This window comes from Schistocerca cancellata, chromosome 1 (assembly GCF_023864275.1).
Source record: "Schistocerca cancellata isolate TAMUIC-IGC-003103 chromosome 1, iqSchCanc2.1, whole genome shotgun sequence".
In the NCBI taxonomy this organism is placed as follows: domain Eukaryota; kingdom Metazoa; phylum Arthropoda; class Insecta; order Orthoptera; family Acrididae; genus Schistocerca; species Schistocerca cancellata.
This window is the reverse complement of record NC_064626.1, coordinates 719,161,539-719,174,672: the sequence shown is the minus strand read 5'-3', so window position 1 is coordinate 719,174,672 and position 13,134 is coordinate 719,161,539. Positions and strand designations below refer to the sequence as shown.

Here is a 13,134-nt window from a genome sequence, read left to right as displayed (position 1 = left end):
AGATCACCTATCAAAGTAAAAAAAGTTAAAAAAGCGATTTTTCGTTAGCCTGTTGTAGTATTGTTGCATTAATTTGTTCTGAAAGCGGTGCTGATAGACAATAAAGGAGGGTTAAAAGCTGTCAGCTGTCTGGGGAAGTTAATCTTGCATTACTCAGCAACTGTTTCACCAGGTATCCAGTCTAGCTTACCAAATTCCCAACAAGACTAACATTAATTATAATCTTTTAATAGTCATACGACAACCGATGATATATATATAAAAAAGAGAATTTAAATAAAAAGAAATAAATCAGTTTATATTTGGAAATTTATTTTAACATTGATCATTGAAATTTCAGCATATTAAACTTGTTTCATAACTAAACTGGTGCCTTATTTAGGTTTCTGAAAATGAAAGTTTGTAATCTTATGGAACACATCAAATATGGAGCCAAGATTGGGAGACTGCATACAACACTGTATTCATAAAATAACACACGAAGAACGTTGAAACATATGCAAGAGGAAATTATCCACAACCAACTGATTAAATTTTCACCCAAAGAAGTTACGTTTGTAGTGCAATCCTGTCCGTCATGTAATTACCACACACTGGTATACTAAATTCATACTAACTCTCTGTGAAATCTTCCCGAAAAGAATAGCTGAGGGCTACTTTGATGCTTACACCACATGCTTCACGTGGTCAACTTGGTTTACACAAAGAGTGTAACTCCACAATAATTTTGATAATTAAAATAAATTAGATCGAAAAGCAAGTTACAAAAGAAGAACCTCGAACTGGTTGCTATCGTCTTACTATTAACCTGATGGGTCGAACAATTGTATAAGCACGTGGCACTGGTCTCACAAAGAACACCCCACGTGGGTTGAACATAAAGAAAAGTTGCTATATTGATAAATATTGTCAAGACGAGACGTTATAATCTCACGCACATTCGCATTTAAGATTGATGATCTTAGAGTTACTGATCAACACGTGGTCCCACTTTACTCACAAAGTAGTGACAAAGCAACTACTGGAAGATATTCTGAACTTCACAGTCGAATTACACTGCGTTGCAATTTAAGATAACATTAGATATTTTAGATCCAAACCTGAAATAAAGGTGATTAAATTTTCAGTTAGGCTGAACTTAAGAAATCCATTGCCCTACAGACTTAGCAGACATGCGCTTAGCCAGAGATCTTACCACTTCAGACGCTCGCCGCAGACAGATTGACCTGGGATCCTACCGAGCGTGCTTAACAGATACAAATGGAAGTGACCAGAGACGCAGCTTCCTATACCAACATGACAAGGGACGGACAGGACCATACTAAGAATAGAAACCTCTCTGCTTTTAGAGAGCGTAGCTACCTGTTCCGACGTTGGTCCTACTGTTCTCTAGCAGACAGGCTTGTCTGCTACCATCCAGCATGCAACTAGAAATACATTTGCTCATTCATCCTCTCACACAGAAGGGAAGGGGGATGACAGTATCTCATCATATACAGTATATAAAAGAAAGCGGATGTAGGTTCCGTATGAGACTGTGTGGCATTAATTACATATAAACTGTGTTTTAAAGTGTAGTAGTGTGACAGATCGTTCTTGTTTATGTGTAAAAGTAACACGTTCCACTGCCCAGTCTCCTCCCAGATAGTCAGAAACACCACATAAATTTAGAAGAGGAATTTATGCCGTAAATGACAACATATTTAAGAAAATAACATGAAAGGAATCCAACAGAGACCTTTCGCTGTGAGATTTTTAAGAGAGTAAAATTAATCTATAATCTTAAACCACACTGAAGAATATCCTGTTAACTTCGAAAAATTGTTTCGTTGATTCTTTCGGCGAACTGTAGTAGCTGGGCTGAAGCACCGATAACATGCCTTCGCACAGCAGTTCTTAAGCTGGGACCTATCATTTAAGCTATCTCAAGTTGAGACCGTTGAAAACCATTCGACGAAATTTTAACGTGATCCGAAGCAGCAACGGGTGAACATGCTTTTTTCAGTCCTCCTGTTTCGTCTGTTGCTTGATCATGGAGGAGGGGCTGGGGGTGCGGCATTCATACAGCATTAATAAAACGGCAAAGGGACCCTTTGACACCCGTCATCTTTATTGAGAACTTTAAAGATGTGCAGAGAGACAACCTCGAAAGCAGCCCCTTGACACACAGATTGCAGTTGCTTGGCTCTAGGAGCCTAGAACTACTGACCACTTCGCAGATTGTCTATGTAAATTCGCATTTTTAAGATTCTTAATAAGTGGGCAGGTTCCGCCGAACATTGTTCCAAACTGGGAGGGGGTCAGAGGGTCTCTCTGCCGTTTTGTTCACGCGTGTGCCATCGTGCTCACGCCACTCGAAGACACGAAACAAAAGGACTGCAAAAGCAATGCACCCTTCGCTGTTTCGGATCGCGTGAAAATGGCTTCGAACGGTCCCCAGTGGTTCAAACATGTACATGAGAGCAAATATTGCGGTGGTGCTCCACTCCGAAAGTGTGAGATTATTTTCAGTGGGGTTGCAGCCCCGTAATGTCCGTCGAGAAGGGTTCAACCGCCCAGGTGATGTCAACAGTGTTTTACGACCGCGAAATGTGGAAAACGCCTCAAGGAAAGTGATGGTGTCATTGAGGCCATTTATGCTATCTCATGATGTCTGTTCATGTCAATATTAAGCGACGATGTGTCTGAAATGGTTCCCTCGGCCACCCATAAGAAACCACGTGATTTCAACGCTGCGCGCCGCGGTTCTGACCTCTATGGCAGAGGCGTCAAAAGAAGGGCCGAAATTCTGGCAAGAGGGGCTGTGACGATCTTTCCATTGTGTGTTACTTCCACGCTGGTGCTGGGCAGAATTGTGGTGTAATTTCATGCCAATGTGACGTCATTAACCCACCTTACACGTTACATGAACATTCGAACTGTGGTCTCTTCTTCTCTAGTGTGTACACCTCGCTGTTTGGAGCTTCGTCGAGCCCGATGGTGAAGTCGCAGAGCGCCACTATTTTGGACGATTACAGAGAAAGGATGTACACACCTTTCAGATAAATTTGAAACTTCTGATACGCGATGGCAGGCAATTACGTGGTTTTGTAATTTTGTTTACAATGTGTGAGAGTGTAAGGAGAAATTGAGACCTATGACGATAAAACGCCCACCGAATTCCCAGCCAACTCGCCGTCCATAGCTCGATACTTTGATGTGCTGTGATTCCTGTTATATATGATGTGAGAACTGTGTTTCATATAACCACGTTCATAATAAACTTGTTTATTCATCCAATAGTGTCGGATCATCTTAAACCACCGTACAGATCAGGGACGCATAGACAGCGGCCCGCGGGCAGCATGCAGTCTTCCTTTGATCTGATGCGGCCCGCCCCTCTTCCGAAATGGAGCGAGCGGGTCCTGGTGTAACATGCTTCTTTTGAGTCCAGTCTAGCTAGAATTGGGGCAGGGGGACCCCAATTCGGAATAACTTGTCTACGGCTCGATATTTTTGAACTTGCGGCCCTTACGTAGTCGCAGTAGCGGGTTAGCGACTCGCGGTACTAGCAAGTCTGGACACCCCTGACGCAGTTGTTAATTAATCCATGTTATAGCTGTCTGTACTTGCAGGTTCAATATAAAAGTTGTCGACATAATATAACGTTTTCACTTAGAAAGGTATGTATGACGTGCCAGATGGAGTCACTGATGTATAGTCAATCACATAGTAGCAACAGATCATGTTAAACATATTTCGTCTCCAAAAGATGTTCTTTTACTTAACTTTTGCTATCAAGAAAGCTATATTATTAGCTGATCGGGAAGCAGCTCACACGGATGAAGGAGGCGAATCATGGGCCCTAAGAGAGAAGAGGTCCTGTTTCTTTGTGCTACTGATTACTGACATAAGGCGTTGGTGATTCACAGCGATCGTCACAGTTATTCTTTCAGTAAAGAAACTTCACGAGAATTATGAAGTGCGTTTCGTCCATGGGCGTGAAATTATGGCGAGTCCTCCTGATGTTTGTGGTTTGAAGCGTATTTGTTTCCGCTGAAACTAAGAAATCGCCTTCTACCGTATCACCGGAGACCAAAGGCCCCCTCTATCTCCGAAACTTTGACAGTAGAGTTCGGTCTCATCCTGCATGCATCGTTACCTGGAAGACTATGCACTGGTTAATGTCGCTTGAATAATACAGCAGAGTTGAAAGATTTACCCTCTGTTCGAACCACTGACAACTAGGCTAAATGCAAATCTTTGCCATACATCAAACTCACACAGAAGCCTTCGATGCTAAAATATGACTTCGTATCTGCTTCTGTTCGGAGGTACCGAACCAGACGTTGTAGAATGAACTGCCTGCAAGGGTGCTCATACTGGGGGGGCCTAACTGCCTAACTTCCCCCCCCCCCCCCAAAGCTCTCAGAAAAAGGAAAAAATACAGTATAGCCAGGTGTTCTGCTTTCAGGAAAATGATTTAAAAGTCTGTATTCCATAGGTTTCTAACCGGGTCTGAACCGGAACATTTTTATATGGCTGCTTACAAGTCATCATCCATCTTCCAAACTATAAAAATACTTCGGCTTGCTCCCCACCCCTCACCACTACAATCTATCATATGAGCGCTCTTGACGCCGAACACTTCCATCAGATATAATGAGCCAGGTCTTTGAAAACTTTCTATATATTTAGGCTAGGTGAGTCCATCTACGCTGCCACTCTAAAGTGTGTACCACTTACTCCCGTTTGTCGATGCGTCCTCACTCTGCAAGCTGAATGGCTGCAGCCGGCCGCGGACCGCGTGTCAGTGGAGCAGTGAAAGTTCAGGCTGAAGAAGCTGATCTGTCGCATGCCAAAGCGTGGGTACCAGCTGGGGGCGTAGCTCAGATGGTAGAGCGCTCGCTTAGCATGTGAGAGGTACCGGGATCGATACCCGGCGCCTCCAAGCATATATTTTGCTTGCTTTTCGAAGAATCAGCCCGGCAATACTGTTGATGTAAAGTCGTTCACAATTACGGTAAAAGCATGCATCGGAAGTGTGTGAGACATTTACAAATTTTCGTGTGACCAATTGTGTACGTGAAACACTCTAATATTCTCCTCAGCCAAGGCTCACTATTTTAATTGGGCTGTAGCTGATTCCAATATAATTGCAACAAATACTAATCAATATGGTTATAATGCAAAATACATAACATTTTTCTGCTCCCATCTCACAAGGAGGCTCGTGCAATAGAACTTAATATCACAATATTTGATATTGGTGAGGACGGGTTACATACATAGTGGGAACATTAACAAGGTTATTATCCAACGCGGAAAATTATTATCGCGTCGTTCGTCATTCTTAAACATCGAAACGGGAAATCTATATAAATACTGACATGATAATACAGGCTGATTCAGAATGAATGGGACAAAAACAAAGTATTCCTGTGCCTGCAGTAATGATTTTATTTGAGAAATACACGTTCTCACAGTTACTACGGACATCTATTTGTGACACGGCAGACTTCTAACCGGTACTGGATTTCCTGCCAGGTACTGGATTTCCTGCCAGACCCATGTCAGCGTATTTCGATCACTGTCCTGTTCCGTAACTGCTTTAAGTCCTGTGGAAATGGGGGTACGTAAACCATGTCCTTCACACTTCCTCAAAAGAAAAAACGCACGCTGGTGTCACGTCAGGCCACATGGTGGACACAACATTAATTGCACGAACATTCCGAGCTATGGAAAATTTTCATTGAGGAGACTTCGTACGAGTTTATGGCAACGTGGGGGGACTCCGTTCTGCTGTAAAATGAAGTCGGGTACCTCATCTGCCAAGTGAGGCAACAACCATAGAGAAAGCATGTCGAGATACGTTATGCCTGCAATCGTTAATTCTGCGAAGAAGAAAGGACCTAAGGCTCTGCGGTTGTTTATTGCGCAGAAAACGTTAAATTTCGGAGAAACACGTTCGCGTTCCAGAGAGACATGCGGGTTTTCTGCACTCCGTATTCTCAGATCATGCTTGTTCACTTCTCCACTTGAGTGAAATGTTGCTTTGTCAGAGACCCCAACCTTGTTTGTGAACCCACCTACCTCCATCCATGCTTGAAAATTAGTGCATAATTGTATTTGTTTCGGCTGGTTTTAGCGCCTGAGACATTTGAATTCTGTAACCCACGAAATCCAGACGCTTGCGCAATACCCGTCACACTGTTGACTGCGACGAATTCACGTCTCGACATGGCACGATGCATCGATTTTCTGGAGCTTATTTCGTAAATCGTACGAATGTTTTCCAACATTTCATTTTCGACGAACGGCTGTCATGTAGTTTTCTTCTTGCATAAGCATTCTGTATCCTCTAATAGCTTTGCGTAACTAGCAATGTTGTGACGGTGTCGTGTCATTTTAACAAACTTTGTTCGAAAACGTCTTTGAAGAATGATCATGGATGATGTTTTTGCATATTCCATGACATAATACGTCTATTCTATCGCAGATGTCACCATTTAGACTAGTAACGCCAGAAATGAACAACAACGGCGACTTTCCATTGTTTCATTGTTTCCAACCTAGACTCGGAGTAAACATTTCAGTCTAGACGTGTATTTCTGAAATAAAGTCATTACTGTAGTCATAGGAATACTTTCTTTTTGTCCCATTGATTTTGAAACACTCTATATAATAAGCTAAAGTATTTTGCAACATAAAGGGAAAACCTCTCCGTCTCTCATTTTAAAATATCACTAAGTGGTGAATAAAGCAGATGACATTACCGACGTTTATGAGCTTACACTTGTAGCATTACGTTCGTGACTATCGCCGTAATTTATTTAGATAGCTAACACTTTAACTGCTAGTCCTATCAATTAACAGGGCACGGGAATTCCGGTAGATTACCGATCCCGTTATTTGACGCTTCCTCTCGTTTTTAAATGTGAAATCACCTATACAGATGGGCTCGATCTGTTTCTAGTGTGTTGCTAGGAATGCATACAACAGAACAAAGGCCGGAGCCATTCTGTCTCGTCAGAGAATTTCGTACAGTGCATTTGTGAACAATACAGTGAAATGGGGGAGGGGGTGGAAATTTGCTTGCCTTTGTCTACATTCATAATAGTATTCTGTGCAGAATTACCCACGTGCGAAGGCGCTTCTAGATAAGGTTCCATAGAGGCCCACCCGAGCAGGCTAGCTACAGGAAAGCATTTCCTTGAAAACATTTCTACCTCCACGAAATGAATTAAGACTCCAGAGAATGTGCGAAGTACGCTCAGCCTAAGCAAATAATCATACAGGAAAGGCTATAAGAAGACATAGGATTGGGTTCTTTGGGGAAGGAGACCGGACAGCGAGGTCATCGGTCTCATCGGATTAGGGAAGGAAGTCGGCCGTGCCCTTTCAAAGGAACCATCCCGGCATTTGCCTGGGGCGATTTAGGGAAATCACGGAAAACCTAAATCAGGATGGCCGGACGCGGGATTGAACTGTCGTCCTCCCGAATGCGAGTCCAGTGTCTAACCACTGGGCCACCTCGCTCGGTTAAGAAGACATACAACGAGCACACGTAGGAAGTGCAAAATCACAGTGTTCAAAGAACCATATTTCGTAATGTACAGGTGTAAATACAAAAAAAGTATTACGTGAAAATAATATATAGTAATTTATGATTAGGGTTTTATAACGATAGTTTTCAATTAATGGAAATAGAATAGTAGATTATTAGGACTAGAATGCTTATTAAATCTTTTTCAGTTGTTCAATTTATTGGACCTAAAATACTTACAATACAGGGAAAAACGTGAATATTAAAAAAAAGTCGAAGATGTAACCACTGCAAGTAATTTCAGGATCTCGTAAAAGGTTATTATCACAGTTAAATGTTGGCTATTTTCCTTAACAAAGAAGTATTGAAAATCCATAAAAGTGGCTGGAATTATAAACAAAAAATGGTAAGGTGAACATAGCCAGGTATTCAAATAAAAAAAAATATTGGTAAGAAAATGCTTTGTAAAAGGATCGATAATTAATTTCACATGGTTTTTTTTCATGTTATTGCATGTTACAATTGTAATTCATGTAGAACTATCAGGGTGGGGGATGTGATTAGTGGAGTTATATTTACTATTGCTTCGAGGTTTTCATCTATACTTCTAAATTTTGAAGCGTGAGTATACAGAATGACGTATTCGATTATTTATGAATAAACTGTCAATATTAAAGTATGCTACGAGTCAGAAAATTTATGATTACTTCCGGATCGTCTATCTCAGTATTGTGTAAGCCTTATCAAAATAAAAAGTACCTAACCTCTTTATTCAGCAACAGCAATTGGCATCTAGAGTTCTATGAATGCATTTGTGTTGTTGCAGAGAACATTGTTTGTAAATCACAATAGCAGAAGGCACACACAGAAAAGATCGGCAGATGCAATCTCCATTGTAGGCAGTCTTTGATGTATAAATCTAGAACTGGACTGCTTCCATGGAAGAAAGACTGAATAAAATCAAGACACTTTCACTTTCATTACAACTATCGACCTCTACGTAAAATCGTGCAAGTTTTTTGAAATTCTAAGCAAAATAGTAGTAAGCTACAGGGAAAAACACGTAACACGAGGGGCATTCAATAAAAAATACATCACTTTTTTCCGCAGTAAGTTAAGGTTAAAAAATGCGGAATTTGTCCTGGGACTTATTGCAGTAATACCTTAACACAGTGGCTTGGTTTTTCTTCAGTCTTGCCTCCATGGAAGCAGTCCAATATTAGATTTATGCGTCAAAGACTGCTCCCAAAGTTTCACGAAGTTCCGATAGGTGGCGGTGCTTTACGTAGCCTTCTAAATGGCGTCTGTAACAGAGGTGCGTTCCAAGCAGAGAGCTGTTAGTGAGTTTCTTTTCGCGGAAATCCAGAGCATCGCAGATATATATTGGCGCTTCGAGAATGTCTGTGGACTACTAGTAGTACACAAAAGCAAGGTGAGTCGTTGGGCGATGCGTCTGTTATCAACGCAACAAAGTCGCGCAAACCTCTCCGATTTCCCGTGTGCTCATCGGCCGGAAAGAATCAATGACTCCTGCAATGTTGGACTTTTGCGTGTTTCTCGCCAAAAAACTGCAAAGGGACTTCTCCTTCTCCTCCACAACATGCGAAGGCCTTGAGAGGTGGCATGAGCCCCCTCTCATATTTCTATCTTACTCTGAGTAATTCGATTTTCCTCTTTAATTGCATGCGGTGAAAAGTTGCTATTCCTTCACACGCGGACTTCCCACGCAGCGTCTCTCGTCATCCGGGTGGTCCGGGGACAGGCGGGTTTTGCTGATCTTGAAAGGTTTAAGCCGACGGATGTGAGGGAGTCGAGTGGATACTTTCCAGACGCCGACATTGTCATAAGAGCGGGAGCGACACGCCCACAGAGGCCTGAAGGAGCGGCTGGGCTAGAGATTCCGTTGCTCCCCAGTAACTTAGTGAAAACACTTTCTGGCGGGCTACCAGCGAGGCGTGGGAATGACTTGTGTTCCCAGGCAGTCTTGGTGGGCAAATTCCCGCGTTTTCTGCAATATCGTAACTGTGATTGGCTTGCTCAGGGCATAGCTCCGTGACGTAGCAAAATCGGCGCAGAAATTGGCGCCAAGCATCTCCATTGGTGGAGTGGTAGTGCTTCGGCAATAGAGCGGAATTTTCCGCCGGTTTTCGAGTTGCTGATTGGCACGTTTAACCACGGCCACTGTCGTGGGGGCAGGAATGTTCTGTGTTCGGCTTGTACGGGTGCTCTTGAGATAGTCGGCTCTCGCCTTTCGGTCGGAGTAGGTTACAAGACTGAGCTCTCGGTGCTTTAGACAGCCTGCCTTCCGTTGGCTGTCTAATATGCTTTTATTTAATTGTAACTGTTTGACGAAGTTGCTGAAGTTTCGACTTCAACGTAACTTTCCGAGTACAGTTGGCAACTGAGCGTTCTGCGTACAAGCGGCCTATGTTGCCCGTCTTGAGCAGTTTTGGATAAAGGTGACTGCATCGGAGTTACTGTGTGACTTCGCTTGTTAAAATCAATCACTGTACCGTCAGTGATTGTGTGGCGAGCCTTCTTCGTCTCCCTCAGAGGCGCATTTGTATTGATAGGAAGTCTTTAATCTGGAACAACCAGACCAGGATAATTTGTTTCGGGCTATACTCACGACATTATCATCACCACGATGGGACATCGAAGCAACCAGCCATCGCTTCCGGTGCGCCAGATTGTGTCCTTGCAGTTAAGAAGACAGCTTGGTAATGTATGTCCGCAGCACCGACAGATTAGGGGATTTGCTCTGTGATAATCAGAGCTCAGCAGAGCGCTCCTGTTCCCGTCTTTTCTTACGTGGTTCTGTCTTGGATGTTCATTGCCTGAGTTCTCGCTACTATAGCAGCAATTAATGTTGGGTTGGCTGGGTGTTTCTCTTAATATTTGATTTGCTAGGAATTGGCTCCACATACCACTTGGTCATAAATGTCACAATCTAGTTTATGGACAACCTCACCTTCACAGCATTTATTTGAGTATCCAATTTGATGTATTGTAAATGTTTCATGTGTTTTTTTACTATTTTGAGTTTAGTCATAATAAATCAATTTGTTATTTTGGGCATAACTTTCATTCTGTTAATCGGTAGAACAACCCTTTCATTTCTAACTACATTAATGAAACTTTCCTTTATCTAATTAATTTATATCAGATTAAATTATTTCAGGTGCCAAACTTTTTCTACTCCACTTGCAGGGTCGATTACAGTCAGTTCGCGTTTCTTCTTAATCCATGTGCAACAGCAAAAGTAGGAGTTAGAAAAGGGGGGGCTTAGAGCATCATTTCCATATGAAGATTCTAGAAGAATTTAGTGTTAAATACACTGCTAGCCCCGGCACCTCGCATAAAATGGCGACCCTTAGCCTCGGATCTTTTCTGTGAATCACTGATAAGCAAGCAGTATTCTTAGTAGGAACATTCAAAATTTTTTTCTCTATTTTTTTCTAATGATTAATACCCAAGTTCTTTGTCTTGTAGTTCCGCGATTAGTTTTAAGTAGCGGCGCATGATTACTGTTTTTGTTTTTAGCGTATATATTTTTTGTTTTTTCGCTGTTTTGTGTGTTTCTCTCATGTGGTGTGCGTACCACATCACACTTTGTCGGGTTTGTGTGCGGTTTCTGTACCACAACAAATCGTGCATGTAATTTCAGCGTTGGAACGGCGTTGTTGAAATTGTGTGTCTATGTGGAAAAATATATGGAGTAGAATATTTTTATTGCGCATTTTAGATAAATTTGTTTTTCATGAATGATCATGAGAAGTAAGGCACGACTATTATCGAGCGAAGCTAAAACAAAAGAGGAAAACATAATGGATAAGGGGCAGTTTACTGATGGGGATAGGTTCGGAGATGAGATGGGCACATTTTTAACAGGACAGGACGACAGGGTCATTGATGAGGACGGTGATTTGGAAGCGATCTTAGAGCAACGTCGTGGCCGTGATTATGATAGTGAGGTAGAGGATGAAACAGAGACAGGCACACAGGTCGATACGGTAGCAGAAGTTTATAATCAAACGAACGAGAGCAGACAGGGGCCAGCTCGGTCACGTCAGAACTCTAGCGCCCAGGTGTCCAGAGTTACATCGCCCATGTTTGAAGAGGATCAAAAAGATGACATGAACCCAATACTGAGCTTCCTACGATCAATGAAAGAAGAAGCTGATGAACAACGTAAGAAGGAGAAGGAAGAAGCTGAGAAATAGCGTAAGAAGGAGAAGGAGGAAGATGATGAACAGCGTAAGGAGGAGAAGGAATAAGCTGACGAACAGCGTAAGGGCACTCAGGCAATAATTTCGCATATAGGGGAAATTCGTGGGGAATTACTAACAATAAAGAAAGAATGTGGAGAAGTAAAACAAATGTCAATGGCTGCACAAAAAGTAGCAGGCCTGGCCAAAAGGGCAGCAATAGGGGCAATGAAAGTCGCGGAAGCAACTTCTAAACTCGCAGGACGCTTGCGACGTACAACAGAAGCCCACTCAAAATCCCTAGCGTTCTTAAAAACTCAAGGTAATATCGCGGTTACGAACACCACGAAACGAACAGAAGAAGTAGAGAGTCGGATAGCAAAACTAGAGCGAAACGGGCACACGAGCACTGCGCGTTCGGATACCAATGATGGAGTACACAGAATTGTGTCTCCGAGGAAAAGCCCGCCGTGCTCTAGCCCAGTGACAGAGTGCGGAACTAACAATGCACACGCAGAAACAGAGAGTTATAGCTCCAATAACTGCAGCCCACTTAGAAGAGTGAATGCTGAATGCCACGTCCACTGTGATACAGAGGTAGCAAATCACAGTTATCAGCAAGATAGATCAGGACACTCAGCAGACGTGCAAGTATCGGAAACGAGTGACAACAGAAGTGCGAGGATCGGACAGGATTTTGATCACAATCACTTCCTGTCGATACTAAAATTCCAGAAGTTCAAACATAATAGAGGGTCGATGCATCCGAAGAGCTGGGTGACGCAGTTTACAAATTCATTACCGTCATCATGGCCAACGCAGGCAAAATTAGAATTCATTTGTGGACACATCGAAGGCCAAGCCTCGGAAAAGATGCGGGGTGTGGCAGCGACGTGTCGGACTTATCACGAATTTGTTGGTGCATTCCTGCGGACCTACTGGTCAAAGGAAACGCAAGACAGGATTAAAGAGGAAATAATATTTTGTCCTGAACTGGAAGTGTCCGGGCATAGGAACGCAACAAAATTTTTTGATGATTTACTCAAGAAGAATCAGTTTTTATATAGTCCATATAGCAACGGAGAAATCATTAAATTTTGCTTTTCCAAATTGCCTGTTAGGTATCAACAGACACTTGTCGGGAAGTGTGGATCTGACATAGAAGCATTCAAGAGTCTATTGCGCGAACTCGAAGTAGTCTTCGATAAACAAGATGCAAAGGACAGGAAGAAGGCGCAAAATAACAAATACCACGGGCCAGCAAGGGAAAACGACAACAGGTCGCATAATCGCACTCGTTAGTTAGGAAACCAGGGTTACGGAAATCAAGGTTACGCTATTCAAGGTTGTGGAAACCAGAGACACGGAAACCACAACGTCAGGGAACAGGGTCAATCTAGA

The 13,134-nt window shown here is 42.6% G+C and overlaps 1 non-coding gene across 1 annotated transcript; it reads left to right on the top strand.

Annotated features, from left to right (window-relative positions):
• Nucleotides 1-4,857: 4,857 nt before the first annotated feature.
• On the top strand, nt 4,858-4,930 carry Trnaa-agc (transfer RNA alanine (anticodon AGC)). The gene has a single exon. It is a non-coding gene; the product is annotated as a tRNA-Ala (tRNA).
• Nucleotides 4,931-13,134: the final 8,204 nt, after the last annotated feature.